The sequence below is a fragment of the Phaseolus vulgaris genome, chromosome 3 (genome assembly GCF_000499845.2).
Source record: "Phaseolus vulgaris cultivar G19833 chromosome 3, P. vulgaris v2.0, whole genome shotgun sequence".
NCBI lineage: Eukaryota > Viridiplantae > Streptophyta > Magnoliopsida > Fabales > Fabaceae > Phaseolus > Phaseolus vulgaris.
In genome coordinates, this window is record NC_023757.2 from 49,336,651 (window position 1) to 49,342,697 (window position 6,047).

The following is a 6,047-nucleotide window of genomic DNA, read 5'->3' on the forward strand; positions in this document are numbered from 1 at the left end:
TGAAAAATTGACTGGCAGCTGAAAAGTTTAATCCATTTTTACAAAAATTAATACAAAATTAAAAAATAAATTATTTTTACATGGAAAATATTAAATGCAATGATTTTTTTTTCAATCCTTTTATATAAGTTTGAAAAATACTTTTTTATCCATCTGATCTAAATGCAATTGAATATTTTTTTGTGCTTTTAGCCATTCTAAATTGTTTATATGATCCCTTATTATTAATTTTACATTATTAACATGTTTATTTTCTTTCAAATTGCTGGTTTTAATGATGTTTAAGTATAAGACGTTTAGATAGAAATTAAAACAAACTTTTTTTTTAAAATTACATGCTAAAGTTATTTAATTTTAATTTAAATAACTATAAATAAACTTAACTAAAATTAAAGGAGTTAAAAACGTTTTCAAATTCTGTTGTGTAAAACAATTTTGAGATATTATATGCAGATTTTATTGTTAGTCTATTCGTTACTCGCTACAATAAATTAATACTTATCTCTCTTCTCTTATCAATCATATTTTTTATAAATTTATTGCTTTTTTATTTTCACTTTCTTGAGTGATCGAACTTTGCTTTAATAAACCATTATTTAATATTTAATACAGGTTATCTTTGACACGTCATTTCATTTATTTTCTAATCTTTTTATCAGTTAGAAAACTTGTATGACTATATTAGCAATATTTAATAAACAAGTTTTATTTAATAGTTTGTAACTTTTTTTAAACCTACTATATATAAGTGGCAATTTTTTAAATGTTGTCATTAATATTTATTTTTATTTTGTTTTTAAAATATTTATCAATTATACTTTTCACAGAGGATGTGATTTTGTTATTATTTTCTTCATTATTCATAAGGCGTTATTTTATTTTATTTATTTTATTGGTATGAGATTGACTTTAATAAATTTTAAACTCTAATATTTACCACTTTGATACAAATATAACTTTGATGAGTAATATTCTATGCAAAGTGATATCCAGAAGAAATTCATTAATTATGCTTTAAATGAAACTATTCACATGCATTTAATGCTCGTAAAAGAAACATATATGAAATCTTTCATAAGATATACTTATTATTATTATTATTATTATTATTATTAATATATGAAAAAAAGACTTTTCATACAAATAATGTGGTCCAAATAATAGATGAAGACTAATAATTATTTATATAAATTAAAATTTAATTAGAGTCAAATCATCCTAAATCTAACATGATCATCTTAATATCTAACAATAAATATAATTAAAAAAAGTATTTGTACATAAATTATTAATTATAAGAGTTTAAATTATTTTAAAATACCTTCAAAATATATTTTATGAATAAAGATAAAATTTCTATAAACATAACTAATTTTGTCATTTATATTTGTCAGATACTTAAATTGGTAATCATATTATATATCAATAATTTAATAAGTTAGTTTAACATCTTTTTCATACCATTACTAGAGTATGCATGTTGAATTAATTATTATTGGCTTAGTTATCGTGTCCTTTAGGAGGTGGAAGCCTTATCCACTATCTACTACTTAATCAAATGCTATAATTTAAACCATTTGCATTATAGAAGTTTTATATACAATTATACATTTAATTTTTATACGAAATTCTTATTCTAATATGTTGGTATGACATAAAATTTAAGAGATTAAATTTAAAAAAAAATGAGTTTTATAAATGCATATTTTTTTTGTCAATAACCAAATAAAAATATTTCTTTTGGAGTCTGAGTTTTATAAATTCTTAGTTATCCTGTTGTAAGGGTCATTTTATGAGGTCTAATTTTATTTTATTTTTTTGGATTTCATTATTTTATATCATTTTTATGGCTCTCTAACAGCTTTATTCCAATGTAAGGATCTTATAAGACTAACACTATAATTCATGTTTTATTTTGTTGTTGGCAAAAAGATATGTCCCTATAATTGTTTTTTTTTTTTTTTTTTTTTACTCAAGGTCTTATTTAAAACTTTCATTAATATCTTATAAGACTTATTTTTTAAACTTATGACCTGTCTCTTACACATGCAATTGGAGACGTCCTTATAAAAAACTCTTGCATTGTAGTAAAAACTACAAATATGTATTAAAGCATTTTCCTTTTTTAATTTAAAATTCTAATTCATACTGTATTATTAAAATGAGTTCTAAAATGAGTGTATTGTTTTAGGGTGTAAAAGTATTATTTTCCAAAAATAAATTGAAATATGTCTTATTTAGGATCCAACTTTTTCCCTTTTTCCTACCTAAGATGATGCAATAACTCAAATGCCATTAAACAATTATAATTTTGTCCATCTAACCATCCACACAGCATGATTTATGATTTATATTTATGATTTAGGATTTAGAATTTATTCTTATTTTTTTTATAGTTTATAGTTTAAGGTTTATAGTGTCATCAAAACTTGTTGTGATGATTAATATACACTGTCCAACCATCTATGTCCGAGACAATAGCTTTGGTAGAATTCATTACAAAACAACTAATACAACTGTATTTTGGGTTTGTAAAAAATGTGAATTAGGTTTTTGTCTTACATTATGGGTTTCCATGTCAATATGAATAAATAAAAAATAAATGAAATCATTTTACATTTAAAATATTAGGAGACTAATCATAAATATTTAATATTTTACATTTTTACACTTATATTTTTCAATAAAATCCATATGATTAGTAAGCTGAATAAAACATTTATTAATTGATGCTTATTTAATGAGTTAAGTGGGCCTCATCATCCTTAAGTTGTGGATTATAAAGGATAAACCTAAGCAGACACATGAAAATTTCCAACTCCCATGCTTTTTCTAGAGGATTATGGTATGCCAATTAATGAGATGTATTCCCATTATTGATTTGGTGAAGCATTAAGAGAAGTGGTACCAAACCTCAGGTAGGTCTTGAGATGCAATCACAACAATTCAATAACCTCTCATTCTTACTCCTAATTCCTCTATAAGATCACCATTTAAATTATCTAAAAAAATCCTCTCTTTTTTTGTGAGCTAGAATGTTTTTGAGAATTGCTTTTAAAAATGTGAATGTTTTTAAAACCAAGAAACTTATCATATGCATTTATTTTTTATTTAATACAAGTAGAAAGTTGACTTGAAGAAGGAATTGAAAAATAGATCAAATTTTATGATAATGATAATAATAGAATTGTTTTAAATAACGTTTTAGTATATCCAACACTTATATGAATGAGTACAATTCCGATCTTAAGTTAGAGAGATAATATTGTTAAAGTCAATCACTGTACTCAGAGTATTGTCTGTTTTGGAGGTCGATGCTCCGTCATAATTTTATCCTTAAAAAACGGTTCGGTGAATTGAAGGAGGAATTATACTTCAACATGTTTCACAGACTATTTAGCATAATATATATATATATATATATATATATATATATCACGGAATTGATTTTTGTTTCTAGTCCAAATCGAGGTTCTTATAGTATAAAATTAATCTGGTGTTATTTTGTATGTGAAATTGGTTCAATTTGAGATTTCACTTCATCAACACATTGAAAATATTTTTTAGTGAACATGAGTCTGCAATCAAAACAATAACGAATTTTGAAAAAAAATTAATAATCTTTGAAAAAAAAATAACAATAATTTTACTGAAAGACTCATTCCAATCATTTTCATACTACAAATACTTAAATGGTCTAAAATTTGGATAAAAACAAAAACTATTTTCATATTATGATAAAAGCACAAAAAAAAACATATTTAACTCATATACATATAAGTGCGTTAAATGGTACACTAATATCATAATATTTTTTAATACTTAATATTTTAAATTTTAAAAGGATAGCATTTTGTGAAAAAAAAATAACATCACAAAATATTCATGAGCCTAAGTAAAAAGTTCGAACTTTTTCACTTGTGAAAGTATATACTAATTTAAATAAAAATTATAAAATCGGAGACATCTAATTTAGGAAAGTCACGGGACTTAAATCTTTTATAGAGAAAGAAGAGAAGTTTGGAGACAACGTAGAGAGTTTGAGAAGTAGTGAGAAAGTGTTCCTACTTGGCAAGGTGATTATAGATCACTCAAATGATTGTATGAATTTAGGAGGTGAGAAGGTAAATTATAAATTTCTTGATCAGAATTTCTCAAACTTGAACTAGAGTAGACCTTGTTTCTTGATTGATATATACTTGTTTTGTTAGCAAATCAAACAACATTGGACAATGACCTTGGTGTCACTCTATAAGCCTAACCAAAAGAAGAAGTGTAAATCCTCTCCCCTTAGAATATAATAATTCATTACTGAAGAAAAGATGAGATGTGTTTGGATGGAGCTATCAACTTTACATTTTAAATTAATTCTTTGCCTTTTGTGGTTGTCTAGTACAACTAGCAAGTATACAAAAAAGCTGTGTAACTAAGGAGGTGGATACAAAGATTGGTTCGAAAAATTGGCCAGATAGTGCATTGCTAAAAGTACTTCTCACGACGATTAAAAACAATAACTGAAAACAGTTCTACGATAGTAGTAGTATGAGATGTCCTACAAATTAACGATAACAAACAATTTTTTGTTATTACTAAAACTCATATATATATATATATATATATATATATATGATTTCAAAGACAGTTTAGCATTTAGATGTCTAGATCGTTCAGCAACTTCACAGTTGTTAGTATTGAATATTTAGGTACAAGTTTAATGGTGTATTTGGATTTGGGAGGAGATTTAAGGGAGTGGATTTGGAGTTATTTGAGAGGGAAGTGTGGTAGTTTGAATTGGGACTGCTAGGAGATATCATGGTCTTACTTGTGGAGGTATTTTTTGTTGGAGTATGAAGAAGTTATTGGTTCTTTGTGTTTCTTGAAGTTTAGACTACTATTGTTGTTGAGTTTTATGGAATTATATATGTTATGAAGGAAGCTCAAAAGATGAAGTTGACTAATGTATGACTTGAATATAATTATGTCTTGGTTTGTGTTGCGTTTACTGCTAGGACTAATGTTTCGTGGATGTTTCGTAATCGATGAAATATTTGTCTTAATTACGGTGAGAAAATCAGGTTTAGAGTTACTCATATTTTTCATGAAGGGACTGAGTGTGTTGATAAGTTGACTAATTTAGGATTTATTCATAGAGAATCATTTCGTTGGTATAATAGACTTTCATCTAGTCTCTTTTTAGAATTCTTACCTATATATGGGTTTTGGTCTAGTCCCCTCATATATTTTTTGTATTTTTTTTCTTTTTACTTTTTTCATGTAAAAAAATGATTCTTGTTACTTGAGGTGTCAACCTATTTGAGATGTCAAGTTGCATAGTAATGCCTAACATGAAAGCTTTTATAAAAAAATAAAAATGAGATATCTTAAAATAGGTTTGAGAGAAAAGTTGATTGAAGTCTCCGAGTAATTTAATAGTTGTGTGAAAAATTTTAATTTTTTTAAAAGGTATAAAATATAAGTTTACAAATTTACCTTTATATTTAAAAATATTTAAATAATAATAAAATAATTAATTAATTTATATATATATTTTTTATAATTAATAATAATAATATTATTATATAAATAACTATATTATTTTTATTATTATTATTTATTTATATTAATAATATTATTAAATATTTAATGCAAATAAAATTTCGTAAATTTTTAATAATTATAAAAAATATATTTAATAATATATATTTAACTGTAATTTCCACACAAATCTTTCATATTTGCAAAGAAAGAAGAATAAAAAAATCTTTATTTTTAATATTTTAGTTAATATTTTATTTCTTGATTTTTGCCCTTTTTATTATGTTTTTCTTCGTTTGCAAAAAGTCCACCCTCAAAAACAAACAAGATGTAAATGTGTGGAGGTGTAGGAATGCACAAATTTTGTGACCATTTCCTACCATTACAAAAAAAGGTTAAATAAGCATCACATGAAGCTTGAAGGATATCATGATGAGTATTCATTGTGTTGTTAGATTTGATGGTCATTATCTCATAGATAATTTGAGATCGTTGTTGTCTTTAGAATATAA